The sequence below is a fragment of the Antechinus flavipes genome, chromosome 2 (assembly GCF_016432865.1).
Source record: "Antechinus flavipes isolate AdamAnt ecotype Samford, QLD, Australia chromosome 2, AdamAnt_v2, whole genome shotgun sequence".
Lineage (NCBI taxonomy): Eukaryota > Metazoa > Chordata > Mammalia > Dasyuromorphia > Dasyuridae > Antechinus > Antechinus flavipes.
Genome location: NC_067399.1, coordinates 507,227,236 through 507,253,214, shown reverse-complemented (window position 1 = coordinate 507,253,214; position 25,979 = coordinate 507,227,236). Strand labels below are relative to the sequence as shown.

General features: G+C 36.5%; 1 long non-coding RNA gene across 1 annotated transcript in view; it reads right to left on the bottom strand.

Moving 5' to 3' along the window:
- Nucleotides 1-10,669: 10,669 nt before the first annotated feature.
- LOC127547078 (uncharacterized) overlaps nt 10,670-25,979 on the bottom strand; it is a 58,138-nt gene continuing 42,828 nt past the window's right edge. Inside the window, exons 3-4 of the long non-coding RNA XR_007950064.1 lie at nt 11,618-11,696; nt 10,670-10,792 (exon numbers count right to left, since the gene is read on the bottom strand). This is a non-coding gene — a long non-coding RNA (uncharacterized LOC127547078). The remainder of the gene's footprint in view (nt 10,793-11,617; nt 11,697-25,979) is intronic.

The following is a 25,979-nucleotide window of genomic DNA, read 5'->3' as shown; positions in this document are numbered from 1 at the left end:
TACATAAAAAGGCAACTAGGTACCATAGTGGGTAGAATTATAGACCAGGAATTAGGAAGACTCATCTTCCTGAATTCAAATCTGGCCTTAGCCACTATCTGTGTGACCCTGGGCAAATGTTTGCCTCATTTTCCTTATCTTTAAAATGAGCTGGAGAAGGAAATGGCAAACTACCTCAGTGTCTTTCCCAAGAAAATCCCCAATGGGGTTGGACATAACTGAAATTACTGAACCAAAAAAAATTGCATCTAAAAACACATGGATTAATAATTTTGGGGGGTTATTTAATTTTATTTACTTTTTTGAATCATATTGGGAAAGAAAAATCAGAACATAAGGAAAAAAACCATGGGAGAGAAAAAAAAACAGAAAAAAGAAGTGAACATAGCATGTGCTGATTTACATTCAATCTCCATAGTTCTTTTTCTGGATGCAAATGACATTTTCTATCCAAAGTTTATTGGGATTACCTTGGAATTTTTTTTAATTGTCATTGGTACTAAATTATATACATATGTGTGTGTTTATTACATACATAAATTATATACATACTATAATTTGGAAAGACCAGATATAAACCTATCCTGATCAACACAACGCATTAATGACCCAGTTATGTATAGATCATCATGCTTGCTCTATATGGAATGGATGAAGACTAACTAAGGCAACCGTCTCCAGTTGTCACTAAGCAATTCTTTAACAATGTACATTTGTACAACATACAAGAATGCTGACTATATATTTTATTTTTCCATGCACTATACTTCACTAGGAAAGAATGCAGAATCCACCAGTGAAGTAGAGTCTGCATTTTCCTCAGAAAACCAAATCCCTTCCCCGGAGCTGGAGAATGTTTCTCATGTGGTAGATCTACCTTTCCCTCTGCAAGTGGAGAAGCAGAAATATGGCTGGGAATATTTAAGACAGATCTCCCCAAATATATCCCTTGAATATATCCCCTCATTGTCTAAGGGAGGAGCCCCCATGCCATAGACCATGATGCTTGGCTGCCTAAAATCTAATCCAAGATAGAAGCTAGATTATTCTGTGACATTCACTGTTTTCAGGACTGTTTTTTCTCACATCAAACAACTACACTTTCCCAGAATAAAACTTCAGTACATTTTGAATTGGTGAGAAAAAAAGCACTTCTCTCAACATTAGCCACTTAATGATATTCTCATTTGCTGGAAAACAGACATTCATTTGTGTGTTCTCTCTCTCTCTTCTCTCTCTTTTTCTCTCTCTTTCTCTCTCTCTCTTTCTTTCTCTCTTTCTCTCTCTCTTTCTCTTACACTGTCTCTCTTACTCTCTCTTACACTGTCTCTTTTACTCTTTCTTTCTCTCTCTCTTATTCTTTGTCTCTCTCTTACTCTTTCTCTCGCTCTCTCTCTTTCGCTCTCTCTTTCTCTCTCACTCGCTCTCTCTTTCTCTCTCTCTCTCTGTCTTACTCTCTCACTCTTTCTCTCTCTCTATTTCTCTCTTTCTCTTACACTCTGTCTCTATTATTCTCTCTTACACTGTCTCTCTTACTCTCTCTCTCTCTCTCTCTTACTTTCTCTCTCTTATTCTTTCTCTCGCTCACACTCTCTCTTTTATTCTCTCTCTTATTCTCTCTCTCACTTTCTCTTTTTTTCTCTTATTGTCTCTCTGTTTCTTTCTCTCTCTCTCTCACACACACACATATACACACATTTTCTTAGAAATATTAGTCAGGAGAAGATGCTCTTCAAATGCTAAAAATAATCATGTAGGACATTTCAGAGCTGAAATGGCCATGTCATCAGGTCAGCCATCAAGAAAACGTTTTCATATTTGACTTCTATCTTTAATTCATGTGCTGTATAGACCAACATGTATTTTATATCCAGAATGTAGCTTGTAATTTCCTGTGGCTTGAAAATCCAGATGTTTCCAAATTTAGAATATGCAACTTAAAAATGAATTTCACTGAAAAACCCCTCTTATAATTTTGGGGGGAGTTTCTGTTTGAAGATGGAATTCTCTGCTCTGCAATCTGGGTCCTGTAAAAGAGTGGGAACAGCAAATGGCTAAAATATGTAGACAACCACAGAAGGCTAACTGGGTGAGTGTGTCTGCCTGAAGACTGAGAATCTGATGCAGAAAACAAGAGAGAAAGAAACTACTAGGGATCAGTATGACAATCAGGAAAAATCCTATCATCAGAATCTTAAGCTGGCAGATTGGGTTAGCCCTCCAAATAAGTTGTTGCTAAGAAGTTCCATCTTCCCTATTCACCTAGAAGTCTATTGGCAATTAAGTCTGAAATAGTATTGGTAATAAGCTGACTAAAGGGGCTCCAAGAGCCCACTTTTTAGGGTGTGACATTGCTTTCACTTTGTTTTTTCAGCTCCAAGTAATGAATGGTACAGGAATGTGACTCATGCTGGTGGTATTTTTAGATTGACTCAATGAACTGATGGAAGTAAACTAAAATTATTAGAGGGTGAGGGCTAACTACACACCAATCCTTTTCATCCCATCTGGCTAAAGGAGAGACCATGGAGCTTACAGACTATAGTCTTAAGTAGGTTTTCTTCAATCCTCTTAGAGCTGTTGGGGTTTTTCCTTAAGATGAGATTATTTTCTCCTACTCTGCTACATTTTCTTAAGGGGCTAAACTCTTCACAAAGTTCCCTATTCCCTGTCACTCTTGCCTCTACTTCAACGCAAACAAATTTTCTCCCTCTAAAGTATACCTTTGCCCACTGTAGCCTGATTCCTAGTGAAAAGAGGACAGAGCTGGCTGTACGACTCAACTTTGACTTGTGTAACCTAGAGCAAGCAAAGCAATCAATGCCCTTCTCTGGGACTCAATTTCTCCCAGAGGTAAAATGAGGATCTTAGACTAGCTCAGTGATGTCAAACTCAAAGGAAAAAAGAGGGCCATAGATTATACATAAGGACTACTGAGAGGTGCATATTGACTTAGAAAACTACAAATTCGTATTATCTATGTTTTATTCTATTTTCATTTATTTTGTTAAATATTTCCCAATTACATTTTAATCTGGTTTGAGCTATACTAGGAATATAATGGCCATAAGTCTGCTGGCTGACAACTCTCAAGTAGATGATCTCTAACTCCCTTTGAGTTGTGACATTCTGCTCTAAAGTATCTTGTTACTGTGATGCTCTATGTTCAAAGGTTCTTTGCAGCTCTGACATTCCATGTCCCACAGTTCCTTCTAGTTCTGAAATTCCATGTTCTGAATTCTCTTCCATTTATGATAGTCCATGTTTTGAATTCTCTTCCATCTCTGACATTTTGTGTTGTGAGGTCTTTTCCTATTCTGAAATTCTATGAATGCTCGATCTGCAAATCAACTGAAAGTATCACCTCAGACTTTTTGTCCAAGAGTCCATAATGAGACTACCATGTTTTTATCTCATCTAGAATCCTTATTGTTGTTTGTCCTTGGTTTTAGAAAGGACCAATAACATCGTGGGTAGCGTCTTGAATTGCTTATGAATTGGATTTAAATGAAGCAGAATTGCACAAAGTCATCAACTTCACTCTTTCATTGACGTCCAATGGCAAGACAAAAAGTCAAGATGACTGTTAGTGGCCTGGGATGCAGTGAATGACTTGACATTTTTTATATCTGACCAAGCTCTAAGAGTTCCATGGTGCCTTCCACCATCTTCCTAGCTCTTCACCAGGGGAAGTCTTCATGTACTTGGAGTAGACATTTTCCTAACTCATCAACATGTTTAAACCTGTCAATTACTGCCAATCTGATTCAGCCTATCTGTAGAAATGGTCTTACCAAGTGTGGCTTGTACGCATGTCTAAGCTTCCTGGAGCCACAAGTGAGAGTTGGGTGACCAATTGGATGAGCAGCCCTGAAAAGGGCTTGCCAAGCCCTTACACTATAGGTTCTCCTGGAATACATCCTTAGCCAGGTATTCAGATACTTCCTATAGTTATCTCCCTATATTATCTCTTTCACCCTTCCTATTATTACTCCCCAACTCTACTATTCAGTTACAGCCAAGTAAGTCTCCTTCCTTCTCACCTACAAAAATGCTTGTCTATCACCATCTCATAAGACTTCTCTGAATGACTCACTTCATTGCACATCCACTCCCCTGTTTCAAATTCCAAGAATATCTTTAGATGCATTTGTATCCCACCTTCCTCATTACTCTGCAGGTACCTTAAAGAAAAAGTGCCTTTTTCTGGGTCTTTCATGTAAAGTTCAATAGAAGTTGTAAACTAATTTCTTCCCTTGGGTCATTAAACTACAGAACGGAATGAGGTAGAAAAGCACTTCTCTGAGATCTGGGAAATCTAGAATCAATCCTAGCTCTGTTAGCAACTCTATCATCACTCTTTTTTTTCCCCTTATATAAAAGGCGGGGGGTTATATTATGGCTGAAGTCCCTCCCAAATTTTCAATACTTTAAGTCTGACTCTAAGGACAACAGGATACTTCCTTGGGCACCTTCTGTTCAAGTGGGTAAGAGGCCGTGGTGGATGATGGGATAGAGAACAGCTGTTCACAGTGGAAAGCGTAGGAGAAGAGGGCAAGATTATAGAGCAGGACAGGGAGGAGGCAGGTTAAAGACTAGCAGATGGGTTGGGGTGGAGAATATGGAGAGGAAAACACCCGTGAAGTGGGCTTGGAGAAGATCCATGGAAGATCCATTCGAAGGTCTGTATTGTGAGAAGCAGGGAACAGAATAATACAAGTGAATGAAGAGGCTGGTCCAACATAATTGCTCATTTAAGTAACAGGGTCCTAGCTGTAGATGAAAGAAGAGACCTGGTTAGCCTAGGATTCCTTCTTAGAGTAAAAGAGCAGACTATATCAGCTATATTCCTTCCCAAAGAGCAAGGCCAGTTTAGGGAAAGGCCAAAGGCTTTCTTTCCCACTGCCAGCAGCTGGGAGACAGCTGTTTTTGTCTGTTCCCTTCTCCATCCCTGTACATCCTTTACTTCAAGTAAATTTTGGTCCAATTGGGATTTTGTTACAAATGGTAAATATTTTATTTCCATCTGTTCCATTCTCATACTGATGAAACCAATGACTTTAACATAACAAGGAAAATACCTTCCTTTCTTCAATTCAAACACTGGAGCCAGAAAGTTTTGTTAACTCTGTTAAGTAGCCCAGGAAAGAGAATGCAATAGTGTTAGATTTAGAATTAGGAACATGAATCTGAGATCAAATGCTATCCCAGACTTTTACTAATTACCTGATCCTGGGAAAGTCATATAGCTTCTTCAAACCTCACTTTGTTCATCTATGGAATGGTGATAATAATGTCAATAATACCTGTCCTCCTTTGTTGTTGTGAGGCTCAGATGAGATAAAGAATTTAAGGTATTTTTCAGACTTAAAATGTCAACTATTATTATTATTATTATTTTGTAACTCTCCTACAGAATGCTAGGTTTGGAGAGGATCCCGTTTTTTCTCCAAAAAAACTAGTCACAGACATAAAGTAACTTGGAATCATATAATTGAAAGGAGAAGGCATCTTTATGTTGTAATGTTATAGTTGAGGAAACTGAGACTTGAAGGAGAAAAGGGAATTGTTCAAGACCACACGATTATTTAGTGGAATATTCAGAAGGGGAAATACAGATTTATTAATTTGCCATTTCCCATTAGACCACATTTTCATTTCACTTTTATATTCTATATCTTTAGCTCTAATCCTGTCCCCCTTCAGCCTAAGTATGAAACTTCTCTGAAATATCTGTCATACATTTTCCTCCTGTCCTTACTTCTTCACTCTTCTCTTTCTACTTCCAACCTCAGAAGTAATAAAAAACCAGCAGTTATAGTTAATTTTATAGACAAGTATTCCACCATTTTTTCTCTTTGTATTAGCATTACCTCCACCTCTGAAGGTGGAAGGAATAACATCACTCCCCATCTCAAAAACATCTGATAACTACCTATTTCCTATAGGATGATATCTAGTTCCTTAGTCTTGCATTCAAGTTCCCCCACTATCTTGCCCCTACCAAATTTTCCATTCTTACACCCTTTTGCTTTTCTTCAACCCTCCTACCTAGTAAGGCTCTTCCTTATACATTTCTGAGATTCTCATTTTTCTTTGACTCACGCTATTTCCTTTGTCCAGAATGTCTTATTCTTTCTTGATCCTTTCTACACATCCTTTAAGTCCAAATTCAAATTCTATCTTCCATCTGATTCTACAATCTAGAATGCCATCTTCTTCAGAAGATCAGACACTTAAGAGCTAAAAGGAATGATAAAAATAATCAAATCTGGAGTTCTTAAGCTAAGATCTGTGAACTTAGATTGGAGGAGGTGGGGTACAAACATAAATTTTAATATTTTGATGACTATCTACAATATAACTGATTTCTTTTATAATGTTATATCTGTTATAAAAAGGACATAATAGGCTTAGCCAGACTGACCAAGGGGCATGTGGCACATAAAAAAGGTAAAAAATTCCTGATTTAATCTAATTCCCTTACAAGGTAAGGTGAGGTGAGTTGTATAAGGTCTCACAATGAGTAAGTAGCAGAACCAGATGAAGAAACCAGATATAGAGGCAGCTGGTAGCACAACAGATAGAGCACTGAGCCTAGAATCAGGAAAACGCATTCAAATTTAACTGCTGACACTTGTGTGATATTGGGCAAGTCACTTAACTTGGAGAAAACAGTAGCATCTACCTCCCAGAGATATTTTGAGGATTAGAGATATTTGTGAAGCACTTAATAGCACATAGTAGATGCTATGTAAATTCTTGTTTCCTTCTCCCTTCTTTCTGTAACCAATTCAATATTCTTCCCATTTGATCATTGGACTTTGAGTTAGAAGTGAATATAGAGAACATCTAATCCAACTCTTCATTTTACAAATAAGAAAACTGAAACCCCAGAAGGACTTAAAGATACTTTGAATCTCATAGCCAGAGAAGTACAAAATTTTAATTCAAATTCAAACCTCTTTCCCATTATATTGTGTTGCCTTCTGGTACCACTGTACCATATTACTTGGCAAAAGAAATAGACTTTTTATGTGTGACCTAGCAAACAAAAGAAGGATCAATGTTAATTTTGTGTTTTTAATTCTCAATTCCTGAAATTCAAAATTGGTTTTAAAAAACATTTCCCTATAGGCACTTACTTGTCTTATATCATCATTCCATATTTACTTCTTTTAAAAAAATTCTGGGGGCAGCTAGGTGGCACAGTGGATAGAGCACCAGCCCTGAAGTCAGGAGGACCTAAGTTCAAATCTGATTCCACACACTTAATGCTTTCTAGCTGTGTGACCCTGAGTCACTTAACCCCAATTGCCTTAAGGGGGAGAACAAAATTCTGATTATTTTGAGTTTTCCATTCTTATTAATATCTCTTATTTTTATATAATTACATCACTTATATCTTTCATACCTCCTCTGCCCATCAAGTCATACCTCATTTTAAAAAATAGTTAACTCTAGAAAAAACAATAACAAAGTTCATCTGGAAGAACAAAAGGTCAAGAATTTCAAGGAAATTAATGAAAAAAAATGTGAATGAAGATGGCCTTGCTGTGCCAGACCTAAAACTATATTATAAAGCAGCAGTCATCAAAATCATTTGGTACTGGCTAAGAAATAGAGAAGTTGATCAGTGGAATAGTTTAGGCTCACAGGAAAAAATACTCAATGTCTATTATAATCTAATGTTTGACAAACTCAAAAGAATTCACTATTTTACAAAAGCTGCTGGGAAAACTGGAAACTAGTATGGCAGAAACTAGGCACTGACTCACATCTGACACCATATACCAAGATAAGATCAAAATAAGTTCATGATTTAGACATAAATTGTGATATTATAAGCAAATTAGAAGAACAATGGATAGTTTATTTCTCAGATCGGTGGAAAAGGAAGGGATTTGTGGTCAAAGAAGAACTAAAATTCACTACTGGACACAAAATAGATAATTTTGATTATATTAAGTTAAAAAGGTTTTGTACAAACAAAACTAATGCAGACAAGATTTGAAGGGAAGTAATAGATTGGGAAAACATTTTTATATTCAAGGGTTCTGATGAAGGTCACATTTCTAAAAAAATAGAGAATTAATTCAACTTTATAAGAATTCAAGCCATTCTCTAATTGATAAATGGTCAAAGGATATAAACAGACAATTTTCAAATGAAGAAATTGAAACCATTTCTAGTCATATGAAAAAGTGCTCTAAATCACTATTGATCAGAGAAATGCAAATTAAGACAACTCTGAGGTACTACTACGTACTTCTCAGATTGACTAAAATGACAGAGAAAGATAATGATGAATGTTGGAAGGGACGTGGGAAAACTGAGACATTAATCCATTGTTGGTGGAGTTGTGAACTGATTCAACCATTCTAGAGAGCAATTTGGAACTATGTCCAAAGGGCTATCAAAATGTGCATACCTTTGATCCAGCAGTGTTTCTACTGGGCTTATACCCCAAAGAGATCATAAAGGAGAGAAAGGCACCCACATGTTCAAAAATGTTTGTGACAGCCCTCTTTGTAATGGTAAGAAACTGGAAACTGAATGGATACCCATCAGTTGGAGACTGGCTGAATAAGTTATGGTATATGAATGTTATGGAATATTATTGTTCCATAAGAAATGACTAGCAGGATGATTTCAGAGAGGCTTGAAGAGACCTACATGAACTGATTATGCTAAGTGATATGAACAGAATCAGGAGATCATTATACACGGCAACAGCAGATTATATGATGATCAATCATATAATTGATACTTTTCAACTCTTTTCAACAACGAGATGATTCAGGCCAGTTCCAATGATCTTATGATGAAGAGAGCCATCTATACCCAGAGAGAGGACTGTGGGAACTGAGTATGGACCATAACGTATCATTTTTACTCTTTTTTGTTGTTGTTTGCATTTTATTATTTCTCTTTTTTTTCCTTTTGATCTGATTTTTCTTGTGCAGCAATTGTATAAATATGTATGAATATATTGGATTTAACATATTTTTTTTACCATGTTTAACATATATTGGATTACTTGCCATCTAGGGGCAGAGGTAGGGAGAAGGAGGGGAAAAATTGGAACACAAGGTTTTGCAAGTGTCAATGTTAAAAAATTATCCATGCATATGTTTTGAAAATAAAAAGTTTTAACAAATAAAAAACAAAACAAAATAAAATAAAATACTAATTCCCTTGGAAAGGAAAACAAGAAAAAATAGTTTAAAAAGAAAAGGACAAATAAAGTAGTAAAGGAAAGTCAACTAGCACATCATCCATGTTTGTTTGACAGTATATGAGGTATATATAGTATTCCATACTCATAGTCCTCATAACCCTGCAACAAAGAGAGAGCTATATCTTTTCCTCATCTCTTCTCTGAAGAATTTACTTCTTTTTCTTTCATTTCTTCTCATTTTCCAACCTTGATATCATACAAGAACAAAAACACTACTGTTAATATGATAGAAAAATATTCAGTCACATTTCCTTTTCTCTACATCCATTTTTGCCACCTCAAAGCAGGAGTGGCCATGTTAATCCCAGTTCAAAAATCTTCACTAAATTCTCTTGACTTACAAAAGGTTTCTCCAGTTCCTTAGTCTAGCATTCAAAGTGCTGCAATTTGGTACCATCCAACTTTTTTACACTCATCTTTCTTCTGTCCTATAGAAATCCTTGTCTTGGGCCAGATTATCTCACATCTTCACTACTTTGCCCACACCTTTGCCCTCTCCTTGATAATTCACTTAGTTTTTACCCATTCTTTTAAGATTCAAATCCAATCCCCTCTTTCTTCCTTGGCTACAAACACTTGATGTGTTCTATTTTAAGACTTAAATATAAAAGATTTCTTAGAAATCATCCAGTCCAATTCCTCCTCATTTTACAAATGAGGAAAACTGCAACCTAGAGATGTTAAGTAACTTGTCCAAAATCATTTGACCAGTAAGTAACACAGTCAAAATTCAAAGGCAGATACACTAACTCTAATTCCAATAATTTTTTCATTATGCTCTGAACTTTACTAACCTTTCTGCTCTATATGGAAATGGAATTAATATAATATAATGGAATTTTCAGTTCTATGTGACCTGCCTTGTAAGATATGGAAACCTAGGAACTAAGTACAGAGAGCTGGTCTTATTCATTCATTCATAATTTGTTTTGTTTTTGTTTACTCTTTAGTTATTTATTTAATAATCCCCAGATTTAAAAGCTGGGAGCAGGAAGGAAGGGAAGAAGATTACTAAAATAACTTTAATACTATTATAGCTTTGATAAGACTTAAACTCACAATAATTCACCACTTTGAATCTTCCTTCTCTCGCCACCTATTAACCCTTCCCCCCACCAAAAAGAAAACCACAAGGTTTAAAAGTTCCTTTTAAACAAAAAATTATAATAATAATTTGGTGAATGTGGCTCATTTATGCCTGAAATGAAGCAAGAAAAATTTTTTTAATGATTTGGAATGATCATAAGGCCAAGGGGAAGTGGAAGGTGAAATTCAATTCAATTCTACCAGCTTTTATTAATCTCTTTTTGTTAATCTCAAAACATATTTCTGTTTTGGCCAGAAACCCAGAGAGTCTTACCTTCCCAGATTATTTTTTTTAGTACATTAAAAAAGCCATTCTTTGCCTCATTTTTTACTTATCTAGCCTTAATCACTGAATAGATAGTTGCCTAAGTCAAATTAAGACCTGGACTTAAAAAGGCCAGTCTCCCCCTGCACCCAGGGCCATCTCCAGTCATCTTGATATCTTTCCACCGGACACAGATGGCTCTAGAGGAGAAAGTGAGGCAGGTAAGATTGTACAGCCATTATATATATATAAACATACAAAATATATTCAAAAAAACATAAAATAATTTCCCTCGAGATGGGGAGAAACTAACAAGGAAGACCACAGACTAATTTTTTATAAATATCAGTTGAACAAATCAAGTATAAAATCTATGACTTTATACCACAAGGGACACTTTCTCTCAATTCATATTGACTGGATTTAATCTTAGAGAATCCCCCCCCTCAGCAAAAGAGTTAGGTTTTTGTCCATTTTTGTTTATAGTTTCGACACCAAAATAGAACCCCATGGAAACTATTTTATGTCTTACATCTAGAATCCCTCCAAAAAGGATTAACAGATGTCCCTTGTGGAAAAGTTACTCAGTGTACAAAGTTGTCAATACAAGACTCCATACAGTTTTTTATTTCTTCCTTCACAAAAATAAATTCTTCAACTACAAATACACATTAATCCACATTAGCAAATAATTAAAGCATAAAATATAGCTTATCATTGTTATTCTATGCCCTTGGAAGGTCAGAAAGACTTCTAAGAAAATTGAAGAACTACAGCAGATTGCATGTTCACCTTAAGCTACAGTGTGTGATTATGGACTCATACAAGGTCCATATATTACAGCCAGCCAAGCATGCACACTTCTTTCTTCTGGCGGTGGTCATCTCAAGGATGCAGCTGCAGGAAACACCTCCTGCTGTGCTAACATTAAGACTTCTCAATCATGTATGACACTCCATCCTCCACTATGATGCCTTTTTTCTGGCATCAGTCTACAGGCTGGTCAGACAGAAAACAGATATTACCTTGTCACTTACTAGCTTCGTGTGCTTGTTTAATGCTTTCTTAAGGTTTTATCTTCCTCATCTGTGAAAATCCCAGACTCTAGAAAAAAACGGAAAGTCATTTAAATTCAGGTTAACACTGCTTAATCTATGCAGAGAATTTTGTTGATTTTTGAAAGTAAAATAAATAAGACAAAGTTGCTATCCTCTTGTAGGCTTGAAATTTAGTGTGGTAGGAAGAAAAAGGAAAGTTGAAGAGAATATTCAAGTTGACAATATAAAATATAACCTGATAAAGACAGAATGAGCAAATTTTCTGAAAATTCCAAAGCAGTATCCATAGTTTTTGACTAGAGGAAGAGAGAAGGCTTTATGAAAGATGCGGCATTTGCACTGGAACTTGAAGAACAATTAGGATTTCAATTCAACTCAATTATTATTATTATTAAAGCTTTTTATTTTCAAAATATATACATAGATAATTTTCAGCATTAACACTTGTAAAACCTTATGTTCCAAATTTTTTCCCTTCCTTCTCATTATCCTCTCCCCTAGATGACAAGTAATCTGATATATATTAAATATGTACAATTCTTCAGTATATATTTCCACAATTATTATGCTGCATAAGAAAAATCAGATCAAAAAGGAAAAAAATGAGGAAGAAAATAAAATGCAAACAATAACAAAAAGAGTAAAAATATTATTTTGTGATCCACACTCAGGCCTCACAGTCCTCTCTCTGGATGCAGATGGCTCTCTTCATCACAAGTTCATTAGAACTGGCCTAAATCATCATAATTGATCATCATATTGCTATTGTCAAGTACAATAATCTCCTGGTTCTACTCACTTCACTTAGCATGAGTTCATGAAAGTCTACTCAGGCCTTTCTGAAATCATCCTGCAGATCATTTCATAGAACAATAATATTCCATAACAATCATATGACATAACATATTCAGCCATTCTCCAATTAATGGGCATCACTCAGTTTCCAGTTTCTTGCCACCACAAAAAGGGCTGCCACAAACATTTTTGCACATGCCCTTTCCCTCCTTTATGATCTCTTTAGGATATAAGCCCAGTAGAAACACTGTTGAATCAAAGAGTATGCAAAGTTTGATAGTTCTTTCAGCATAGTTCTAAATTGCTCTCCAAAATGGTTGAATCAGTTCACAACTTCACCAAAAATGTATCATCATTATTTTTTCCTGTTATCTTAGCCAATCTGAAAGGTACCTAGTTTGCATTTCTTTGCTCAATAGTGATTTGGAGCACTTTTTCATATGACTAAATGGCTGCTAGGTGACACAGTGAATAGTTCAAATCTTGCCTCAGATATTTAACACTTCCTATCTGTGTGATCCTGGGCAAGTCACTTAACCCCAATTGCCTTAGTCAAAAAAAAAAAAAAAAGTTTCAATTTCTTCATCTGAAAATTATCTTTCATATCCTTTGACCATTTCTCAATTGGAGAATGGCTTGAATTCTTATAAATTTTAGTCAATTCTCTATATATTTTAGAAATTAGGCCTTTATCAGAACCCTTGAATGTAAAAAATTTTCCCAGTTTATCGCTTCCCTTCTAATTTTGTCTTTATCCTTTTTCCCCTCCTATCCCTGTTCTTGGCTCTCAGATTTCCAAACTGTGTTGTTTCATCTCAGAACTTCCCTCAGTAGCTGGATCCCCTTTGCCCTCAAATAACCACCTGTCCCTATGGCCTCCTCCACATGAAATGTCTCTCTGAGGCTCTCTTTCATCTTCTATTAATGAGTCCTATTAGCAAGCTCCTACAGTGAGTACCTTCTTCACTTCCTTTTTCATTCTCTTTACTGTGCAATTTTTCCATTAGAAAATAAACACTTCAAAAGAAAGAACTCACTTTCTTTTTGCCTTTTTCTTTTTTAATCATCAATAATGATATTCATTTTCAATTAAGTTGACTTCATTCAATTTTATTTCATTTAAGGCACTCCTCATGGCCATTCTCGTGGCCCCCATTCTTGTGGCTCTTCTTGTGTGTGAGAGAGGATTCTCTGGTTTTTTTTAAACAACTATTAAGTTTAAACAACTATTAACTATAAATTATTTTTTAAACAACTATTAAGAGGCATAGCAAATGTTTAATTTAATGGGGAAAATTGACTTTTTCAATTAAGCTGAAACTGCTCATGGCCCCCAGTTTCGTGGCCTCGATTCCCATGGCTCCCAGTCTTGTGACATTGATTCTCGTGACATTGATTCTCGTGGTTCTCAGTCTCATGGCCTCGATTCTCGTGGCTCCCAGTCTCGTGGCCTCAATTCTCGTGACCTCCAGTCTCATGGCTCCCAGTCTCATGGCCCTCATTCAATTTTATCTTTTCAGGACTCTGTAAACCATCTCTTGTTCCTTCTACAAGGGTCCCATGAAAACCTCTTTTGATGGAGGCACTTTATTTGTAATTGGAGGCCATGAGCCACTACATCTAACTAAAAGGCTACCAGGACAAAAATTAGGCAAAGTACCTCCAAGCTGAGAGTACAGTCTTAATCGTTTCATTATTTGTAAAATGAGGTAATAATAATAGCATCTACTTTCCAGGGTTGTTAACAGGATAAAATGAAATAACACTCGTAAAGCATTTTGCAAATCTTAACTATGTAACTGATTGTTATTACTTTATTACATAGACTATTGTGTATCTCATTCCTTCAATGTGAGTTCTTATTGATGATAGTTATGGTAGTAGCAGAAGTAGCGTGAATTAAAGTTAGAAAATTTATTTTTGTAGCTTACTTAAAAAATGTTCTCTCTTCCTCTGCCTGTCTCTCTGACATAGGCGCATGAGTGGGTGCATGTGCGCGCGCACACACACACACTCACACTCACACTCACACTCACACTCATACCCTTCTAGGGCAACATAGCCTGAGGGTCATGCTCAGTTGGACCACGTTTTGTACCTTTCTCTCCTTGATCTCCCTCCTATCCCGGCTGCGCTGCAGTTCCACCTCCACAGGCCATTCCCTGTCATGTCCTAGAAGCATCTTCATTCTGGAAGTCCCTTCTTCTTGTGGCCTTTGAGGCTTTTTGGCTTTAGCTGATTGGCTGATTCCTTCCAGAACCTCCAATTTAAAGAATAGGCCCTGGTCCATGGTGACTTCCTCCCTTTTCAGCACGGTGGCTTCTCCACAGAACTGTCTCTGCCATACCCCATCTTGAATATTTCTCTCTCCTCCTCCCCAAGTTTTAGATCTCTTTTGTGTGTTGGTTCCTGTGTTAGAAGGTAAGCTACTTGTGGACAGGGACCATCTTTCTTTCTGCCTTTAGTTCTATTTCCGCACTGACCAAGCACTTAATAAAAGCTTGTTGAATCACTAATTACCTTCATTGCTGTCTTACACTGACAAGTTAAAGCTTGGATTTGAAGTTTGTCAGAAATTTAGGCTGCCAGATAGGTCTATTTTCTCTTGTTGATTTAGGTATTATGACAGAGCTTTTCCCCCCTATTTTTAAGTAAAAATTCAACATGTAACTCTAATCAGTCCTGCTCAGCTACAATCCCTTGGTAATGTCTCTCTGTCTTTTTTTCCCTCTTCCCAATATTGGGTCTAATAAACAAAACAAAATCTTGTAAAAATCCAATGTCAAGCAAAACAAATTTTCACATTTGTCATATCTGAAAATGTTTGTCTTGTCCTATATCTTAGCCTACCACCTTGTCAGGAAGTGTACATCCTCAGTTTTCTGGTTGAGATTGGTGTTTCTTTTTCCTTATGGTGTTGATTTTGTGTATAAATTGTTTTGATTCTGTTCATTTCGTTCTGTATCAATTCATACAGATTTTGCTAGGTTTCTCTGAAATTCTCTTTAATGTTCTAACTCAAGGATATTTCATTACATTTGTATACCATAATTTGTTCAGCCATTCCCTAATTGATTGTTAATGTCTTGAGTTGTTATTCATTTGTCATTATAAAAACATTTGTCATTTTTTTTAATGCATAGGTCCTTTTGTTTAAGATTAGGGTATAGGCCTAGTTGTGGTAGCTATTTCACTATGATAAATTTTATGTTAGTTTTATTTTTGTGTAGAACTGACCCTTCATAGGTTTGTGCTAATAAAAACAGATCTCTATGTTTTAGCTTTTATAACAGTTCCAGCTATGCCTAGCTATGGTAATAGAATTGAATCACTCTGATCCAACCCATTTTTTAATGCTCGTGAACCCTCAGAACAGAAGGAGAATGTATTGTGACCCATAAATGAGGCCACAAGAAGTATGACTCCCTGAAAATTCATTAGCTCCCCAAGCCTACCATCTTAAGTCTTTCCAAGTTAAGCAAGCCTTCAGTGTTCCCCAGTACATACACTCCAGCAGTAAGACAGTGTCCCTTCCTTTCTCTCATCTGATCTTCTTCCCCTTTTCTTACTCACATAATAACGTCTTTACCCTAGAAAAAACTATGAGTGAAACATTGAGGAGAAAAGATGGTACACAAGATGGATAATAGACAACAGCCTAATTATTATTGTGTCATCATTGTTTCATGATATAGGAAATTTTAGGGGTTTCTATCAAAAAATTAGTTAATTTGACTTTGAAGTTGCTAAAGGATGTGGTCATATTTCTTATTCGTTTCCCTGTTCTTCTAGACAAGAGATAAACTTCCTAGGTCAAGTAGATGTACTTCTTTATCAGTTACCGGTTAGTACAAATTTTCACTTATTTTATTATGCTCAAATTTTTTAATTTAACAATATCTATGTAAATGTATGCTTTATCGAATAGCTTGCTTCTTATAATGCTTGAGCCTAATATTTATTTTAAAATAGCTTAATCTACCTTCTCAATCCTGTGATCCCAATTTAAAGGTAACTCTCTGATCATGGAAACAATGTTTGACAAAAAATATTTAATAGCAAGATGCAGGATTGAAATAAATGGGGAGAGTATAGAAAGGAAATTTTTATAATAAAATAGCATGAGATTCTAGGATAGAACGGTGACCATGGAAATTAAGGGGGGACAGATACAAAAGATAAGGAGATGTAAAAATTCATAGTGTTTGATGACTGGATATGGAAAATGAAAACAGTGAATCAGAAAATTTTGAGTCTATATAAGAAAAAGGACATTAATAATATCACTTAAATTAGAAGAACTGAAGAATTACTTGTTTCAGATAAGTTTATAATACTATGTACTAAATATAATTGATAAAAAGATTTGAATGTGGATAAAAAATCAGAACTCAACAGAGAGATTTAGAGGTTTCCAAAATAAAAATGTGGCAACTAGGTGGCAAGTGAATAGAATGCCAAGCCTGGAGTCAGAAAAATTCATCTTCATGAGTACAAATATAACCTCAGCAGTAATTAGCAGTGTGACTCTGGGAAGGTCATTTAACCCTGTTTGCCTTACTTCCTCATTTGTAAAATATCTGGAAGAAGGAAATAGCAAATCCAGTAACTTTGCCAAGTATACTCCAAATGGTCAGAGCCAAGATAGCAGAGAGAAGCCAGGGAGTTTTCTGAGTTCTCTCAGTTTCCTTTGGAAACTATGTTAAATCAACCCTCTAAACAGATTCTGGAGGGACAGAACCTACAAAAAGATGGAATGAAACAATTTTGTAGCCATTCCACTTCTCTCTTTTTCTTTCTCCCAGTACATTCTTTTCTTACCCCTTAATTTCATCATTTTTAAAAAGGATATTATCCCTTAATATTCAACTCACACCTGTGCCCTCTGTCTAAATAAATCTGCCATAATAAGGAGAAAGTTCTAATGAGTTGCAAATATCATCCTCCTATGTAGGAATGTAAACAGATAAAGAACTTAAGTCCCTTATGATTTCACTTTTCTGATTATCTCCTTATGCTTCTCCAGGTCTTATATTTGAAAATTAAATTTTCCATTTATCTCTGGCCTTTTCATAGCAAATGTTTGGAAATGCTCTATTTTATTGAATGACCATATTTTGCTCTGAAGGATTATTCTCAGTTTTTCTGGGTTGTAATTCTTGGTTGTAATCCTAGCTCCATTGCTCTCCAGAACATCATATTCCAAATCCTCCAGTCCTTTAATGTAGAAGCTGTTAAATCTTGTGTTATCCTGACTGTGGCTCCACTGAACTTGAATTGTTCTTTCTGAATGCTTGTAATATTTTGTCCTTGACCTAGAAGTTCCAAAATTTGACTATAATATTTCTGGGTATTTTGTTTTTGGGATCTTTTTCAAGAGGTGATTGGTGGATTCTTTCCATTTCTATTTCATCCTCTGGTTCTAGAATATCAGGATAGTTTTTCCTTCTTGAAAGAAGATGTCCAGACCTAATTTTTAATCATGACTTTCAGGTAGATCAATGATTTTTAAATTATCTCTCCTGGATTTATTTTTCAGATCAGTTGTTTTTCCAATGAGATATTTCACTTTTTTTCCTTTTTTTTTTTCACTTTTTTGGTTTTGCTTTATTGTATTGTGATTTTTCTTAAAGTCATTACCTTCTTTTGCTCAATTATATTTTTTAAGGAATTATTTTCCTCAATGAGCTTTTGTACCTCCTTTCCCAAATGGCCAATTTTGCTTTTTAAGACATTCTTCTCCTCAGTAACTTTTTGGATTTCCTTTTACACCACTCTCAATTATTTTTCCTGATTTCCCCTCTTTCTCTAACTTGATTTTTTTGAGCTCTTCCATGGCCTGAGCCCAATTTTTATTTTTCTTAGAAGTTTTGGATGTAGGAGCTTTGACTTTGTTTTCATCTTATGAGTGTGTTTTTGATCTTCCTTGCCACCATAACTTTTAATGGTCAGAATATTTTTTTGTTGTCTGCTCATTTTCCTAGCTATTACTCAGCTTTTAACTCTGTTAAAGTAGGGCTTATTTCCAGGATGGAGGACGCATTGTCCCAGGCTTTAGGGGTTTTGTGCAGCTGTTTCAGAGATCCTTTTAGAGACCTAACCACAAGACTTCTTTTCTGCCCTAGAGCTGTTAGAAGTGTCCTTGCCCCACGTAAGATCTAGTGTGCTAAATCAACAGAGTTCTGCTTTGCTGATGCTCAGGCCTGGGTTTGGGGCCTAGGCTGCACCAGTGCACTATGAGTGAACTTTGGACTCCCACCCAGTTGCTACAGACCCTCTCCACTGCCCTTCTGAATCCTCCCTGGTGTTCCCCCAGCAAGAAGTCCAGAAGCTTCTAGCATTACGATTCAGAGGTCCTGCCTCACTGATGCTGGGGTCTGGCCCAAGACTGGGGCCAGGGCTGGGATGAAACTATGATAATGCAGCCTGCTCTGGGTCTGGTTCCACAGACCTTTCCTGCTGACCTTCCAGATCCTCTGAGCTGAGAGGTCTGGAAGCCATCAGCACTACCATTGATTCAGAGGTCTGGCTGAGGCCAGATCTGAGTCAAGGGTATGGTCTATACCTACCTACACACTGAACTCCCATTCCAGTGTTACAGATCTTTTCTGCTGACCTTCTAAGTTGCTTTAAGCTGGAAAATGTTCTACTCTGTCTTTTTAGATGTATTGATTCTCTACAATTTTTTAGAGTCATTATTTAAAGGAATTTGGAGCCATTTGGGAGAAAGGTTGGGTGAGTTCCTGCCTTTATTCTGCCACATTGGCTCTATCTCACATAGTAAACATTAAATAAATATTTGTTTCTTTCATTTCTTTCCTCTTGCCTTCTTTCCTCCTTTCTTTCCTTTTGTTAAATTTTCTTCCCTTCTTATGTTCCTTCTTCATTTCTTTCCTTCCTTTTCTTCTTTACTTCCTTCTATTTTTCCTTCTTCTCTCCCCCTTCTTTCCTCCTTTCTTCCTTTCTTCTTTTCTTTCTTTGTTTCCTTCCCTCCTTTACTTTCTTCTCTTCCCTCTTTCCTTCCTTTATTTCTTCCTTCCCTCTTCTCTCCTTCTCCTCTTTTCTTTTCTTTCCTTTTTTCTTCTTTACATCTTTCTCCATTCCTCTCTTCTATCCTTCCCTTCCTTCTTTTCTTTATTCCTTTTTTTCATATTTCTATTCAACTTATGAGCATATCTTTCTGAAAATTATTCATAAAAGATCCACTCAACAGGATGGAAGCCTTCTCAGGTTCTTTTAATATGTCACAAACATTAATACTGCCTGAAGATGGTCCAGCTGTTATTACTCCTTTCACACACTTCTTTATCAATTCATCTATATTCATAGGGGCAAATGGGCTTGGGAACAAACTGCAGTTCACTTTTACTAACCTCATACTTCTCCATTTCAATTATCAATTAGTTTCTGAGATTCTGGGGTTCTGTGGACTTGCCATCAAAAGTATCACTAAGAATATATTTTTAAGCCTCTTGTGTGGCTCGATTTAAAAAATCTTGTGAAAGTTGAGACTAGAACTCTGATGGTTTTGTGCCTCCATATATATAAGCAATATACATAAGTATCCACTAATGAAACATAATTGTCTGACTAGTTGATGACATTTCTATGAAGTAATGCACAAAAGTACACCATAAATTTTAGAAATTCAAAGAATCTAGGGATTTTGTTTGACTTATCTGACCATAAAATGGGACCACTCTCTGAGGTTTAAAAGAAAGTCTAGAAATGAACTTATGGTAATAGAGAAACCTAAAGCAAAATGTCTTTCTCAAGGACACACAGTAGGAGCCAGACTGTAAGCTTTCAGACTTCAAATTCAAGTCACTTTCAACTATACTTTTCTTCCTCCTGGACCTCAGTTTCCAGCTTTGATTTAATACCCAAATCCAGACACATGTCTCTAATCTCCATGACATCTAACTCAATGAGTCTCAAACCAAATCCATTTTTCTTCTTAAGAATGTTGTCTCTTTCTTGAGTGTGAACCACAACATAGCATTTCTACTCCTTTTGTTTTTGTCCACTTGCATTTTTGATTTCCTTCTCAGGTTATTTTTACCTTATTTCTAAGTCTGATTTTTCTTGTGCAGCAAAATAACTGTATGGATATATATATATACACACACATACATATATTGTGTTTTACATATATTTTAACATATTTAACATGTATTGGTCAACCTGCCATCTAAGGGAGGGTGTGAGGGGAAGAAGGGCAAAAATTGGGTAGAAAGTTTTGCAAGGGTCAATGCTGAAAAATTACCCATCTTGTAAATACCCATCTTGTAAATAAAAAGCTATAATAAAAAAATTTTTTTAAAAAAAGGAATATTGTAAAGAGAAATAAAAGATCATTATCTCTTTCCAATTTCCCTGACTCTAGCATCTGCACTGTTCTTCCTTCACCCCATTAGGGCTGGTCTCAAACCTTTCTTTTACCATTCTCTACCCCATCTCCCAGCCACAGAAGATAGACTGTCAGAGGCAAAAAGGATCTTGCATCATCAAATTTCACAGATGAAAGGGACCTCAAAGATTATCTCATGCCATCTTTTCATTTTATAGCAACTGAACATAGAACAGAAAAGTATCTTTTCAAGGACATACCAGCAGTAGATCAGTTCCTCATCTCCCATCTGGACAACTGCAACATGGTCTCCAAGGAAAAATGAAGACACAAAGTGTATCATACAGTACAGAATACACAGTTGAGTAGATAGCAGGCACCCAAGAACTTTAAATGGAATAGCTGGATTAATCCCAGGTAGATATCCTGATGCAGAGTATTCTTCATTATTTCCTTCCATTCACTCTTCTAGTTCAGCCATACTTCTTCATTGTTTTCTACATGTATAGCTCTTTTACAGAAACTGTGTATTTGCTATCTTTTATGTCTAAAAGGTTCTCCCTTTGCACCATTGCCTTTTAGAATTACTATCTACTTCCAAAACTCTTCAAGTGGTACTTCCTATAGATGGCCCTTCTCTATCCCCCAGCTACTAAATTCTTCTCCTCAGAGATTACCTTTCATGTACTCTGTACGTATCTTTCAAAAACCTACTGATGCTTATGTACATGTTGTCTTCCTCATTGGAATGAGTGTTCCTTGAGACCAGGAACTGGTTTTGCCTCTACTCTTTTTTTTTTTTTAAATATTCCCAGTCTTTAGCATAGTGCCTTACATTTAACAGGTATTTAATAAATACATTTTAATTCATTAGTTTATTGAGCAGCCAGAGAGATTTAAGATACTACAATGAAAGAAAGCATTTCTCTCAAGAAAGATTGGCGCCCAGATCTTTGCCATTGTGCTTTAACTTCTTTGGTTGAAGATATTGTTGCATGCTAATATACAAAAAAGCTCCAGGTAGAGGTAACACACTGAGTCTTATCAGTCATGTTCACTCTGGTACAGATGAGTGTGGAAGAAAAAGTTATATAACTCTTAACAGTTTATAAAATATTCTTAAATGCAACATCTTTTTTGAGCTTCTGAACAACCTTGTAAAGTAAACTGGGCAGGGATAGTGATCTCTATTTTTACTGCTAAAAAAACAAAAGACTAGAGAGGCTGAGTGGTTTTCCTGGTCATCCAGGAAATTAGGGAAAGAACTGGGAATAAAACACCTTGACCCAGAACTCTGGGTTAGTCACATCCCTTTGACAGAATTATTAGAACAGAAAGTGAGCCTTCTTATTTCTCACCAGTATAATGGTTTTATCTTCAGGGAAGAGGAAGCATATGGAAATCATTGAAAGAAAAAAAAAGCTATATATTCTCTGAAGCTCCTATCTTTTCCTTCCTCCCCTCCAGTCTCTCCTGGACAAGGATCAGAAATATGAAAACATCTGTAATCCTTTAAAAGAAGGTTGAGTGACTGACTGGGGCAGCTTTCCTTACTTTGGATTCCATTTGAGGCCCTTGCTCCAAGCAAATGGGGAGCTTGCAGAAATGCATGTACTAGCCCATTCCCTGGACAATGTTCATCCACGTCCCCATCCCTGACCCCATTGTGTGTGATCTGGGCGGGATCCCAGACCAAGAGGCCCAGCACTAAGCAAAATGCCCAAGGGGGAATTGCTCAACTCACTCCACACTTCTCTCTGTACATAGTTCTAGTCAAAAAGGAGTGGGGGAAGGGATTTGAGTAGATACTCCCTTCTCCCTCCTTTCTTCACACAGTCAACATATACACAGTCTACTAAATCCAAGGCAGAGTGCCAAGAAGTCATGAAAGACAGAGACAAATAAATTAGACTTTCAAATTCTCAAATCCTCTTTGTACATAGTAGGTACATAATAAATGTTTCTAAAATGAACTAATTTAAATTGAATGTCAGAGTTAGAAGGGACCTGAGAGGTCATCTGGTCCAACCTGTACTGAAGCAGAACATTCAGTGACAGGGAGAAAGAAAACTCATTTTCTTAGGAAGGAAAAAGGGAAATAAGCATTTATGTAGCACCTATTATGTACCAGGCATTATATTAAGTCTTTACAAATATTATCTCATTGAAGTAGATCTAAGAGGTATACATTACTCTTTTGCAGATTTTTTGCTGTTAAGAAAAAGTCAAGATGGTACAGTGGATAAAAACTGGCCCTGGAGTCAAGAGAACCTGAGTTCAAATCTAGCCTCAGACATCGAATACTTCCTAGCTGTGTGATTCCTTCTTTCTAGCACTTCAAGATTCATCAGGCAATACCAATGGAGACAAGAATATTCTCTCCATCTCTCCTAGGCCAGGGTTCTTATCCTTTCATTCCTGTCTCTGGAAATGTTCTCAATAAGTAGCAAAGAAAGACATTCACTATCATTTAAAGTAATTTGTTATATTTGCTCAGACTCCAAAAACTTTATGGTGTAGTTGAAAGAATGCTGAACCTGCAGTAGCCAGGGAGTAGAACAAGACCAATGGCTCCTGGAAAATACCTGGAGACACCATCAATCTAGAAGCACTGTTATATTGAGTGACATTGATGCCTTTGAGGGGGAAAAATTAGAAGAAGTTGAGGAAAGACTGTTCAAAGTGTTGGACAGACTGGAGAACATAGGTTGAAGCTGTCAACTCACAGGGGCCAGGTCTGCTTAGCCTCCATAAAGTATGTGGCTCCTGGAGGATTCTGCAAGAAATAAGCAGTGGACCCAGGGAGGACAGACGTGCTCATAAACAGCTTGTATCCAAAGGACCACATAGTCTTAAGGACTTTTTTAGGAATTCAGTGACATCACAATTTTGAAGAGAACCATACCACTATTATTAACCCACTGGATGATCTAACTCATGGATATGTGATTGAGGAGAAGCAGAAACACCAAGTCAAGAAAGGTCAGTTTGGCCTAAATTCTCTGACACCATCTGGAGATTTTTGTAAGGAGAAGTAGGATGGTGCCAGATATTTTCAAAGAGCTGAGAGAAAACTGGTCCAACTAGAGCTTAGAGTTGAAGAGACTGATAAAAGATAAAAGATTAGTTTAGAAAAGCCTGGCAAAAGAGTGGAGGGTCTTGAATGCTGAGGAAAGGAGTTTACACTTATTTCAGGAGGCTGTAGAGTTGATCTATAAATTGTCTGGGACAGCTAGGTGATGAATAGAGAGATGAGTGTCGAACCTGGAATCAGGAAGACTCATCTTTCTGAGTTCAAATAAGGCCTCAGACACTTACTAGCTATGTAAACCTGGGCAAGTCCCTTTACCCTGCTTGCCTCAGTTTACTCATCTGTCAAATGAGCTAGCAAAGAAATGGCAAACTATTCCAGTATCTTTGTTAAAGAAATCCTAAATGAGGTAACAGAAAGTCAAACATAACTAAGGAATGACTAAACAAAAATCACAAAATTTTATTAGTCAGATTCCTCCATTTTGCAGACATTCTTAAACAATGACCATACATCAAGTCCTTCTCCCATGAACACCATCATCATAAAAGTTCTGAAATTTATTTTTGGAGAAATATGAGAACTCAAGTCTATTAAGAGAAACCAGTCAGCTGCCCATTTAAGCAATTGGGAGCAGAGCAAAGAGATAATGTTTAACAGAGCCTGGTTTGGGTTCCTAACTGGTTTATTCCCTGTTATATCCCCAGCTCTATTTTCTGTAGCTAATTTGCTCATTGTTTGGGGTTTGATGGCTCAGAGTGAGCACAAATAGCAACTGTTTGTGTTCTAGCCAGAAAATCTGAGGGTCTTCTCCTAGATTAGTTATTTTGTGAAGGCAAACTAGACCATCTTTTTGCCTCACATCTTATCTAGCTTTTAATTACTAAATAGAATTGTCTCAGATAGATAAACAGAATCATAAGACTTTAGTTTATAAAATCCAGAGCTTCTCACTGTAGCCCCAGGTCATATCCTTAGCCATCCTGGGCCATGTGTTTATACTGGTCTCCTATAATCCTGGAGAAAAGAAGAAGACTGAGGAATGCACACCTCTGCCTCATTTAAATCCAATTCATTAGCAAGACATCACCCTCCTGATGTCATCATCCTCTTTGAGAATGAAGGATGAAAACAATAATTCTATAGCTCTAAAAATCCCAACACATGACCATTTCATTGACAGTCCCATTTACTATCTTCTGAATCTACTTCCTAGAACTTTCCTTAGGTTCCAGTAGATACTCCATGGTCATCAGTCATATTCATTGAGTAATTCTGCTTAATCTGCTCAGAATGCACAAACTAGGCTCTGGAGCTAAACCTGGAGTAGGGAAGATGAGAGTTTTGGCCTCAGAACTTAATAGCTATAGTATTGTATTTAAGATCTATCTGCTGTCCTTCATTTATCTGTAAAATAGGGTGAGAGAGAGGAGGTATCATCAGTTGTTTTGACCTATGTCTTACACTTCAATGACTCTGAAGGAGAGACCAAAGCTGATGATTTTGCACAGCTCTGCATCATTTAAATTCTATTCTCTTGCAAGTTAAGACACCACTATACAGATGTCATTGGTTCTCTTCAAGAATAAAAGATGAACAACAACAAAATGTGGATAATGATAGTACCCAATACCCAGAGTTATTGTGAGGTTCAAATGAGGTGGTATTTGTAATGTGCTTTATTAATCTCAGGCACTGCATACATATGGATAATGCTCATCTCCTTTAGGAATTGAGAGGGAGCTGTCTAGGGAAGGGAAGAAGGGAAGGAGAAAAATTTGGAACACCAGGTTTTGCAAGGTTGAATATTGAAAACTATCTTTGCATGTATTTTGAAAATAAAAAACTATTATTTAAAATTTTTTTAAAGAATAGGGGGAAAAGATCCCTCCATATTTGTTTTCAACTTTACAACAAGAGTTTATAGTTCTTGAGTGTGGGTCTTAACATTTTTTTTGCACAATGTTCCCCAAAACTGCAGACCTCATAGACAAATTGTTCCATGTGATAATGAAAATCTCTCCCCTCCCGTATCCCCCAACTTCACAAATAAGTGGCTCTAACAAACTCTGTTTGGATACAAAGTCCTATTTACATTTTTTTCCTCCTTCAAAGCCAGAGGAATATTTTCACTCTTTGCATTAGCAATTTAT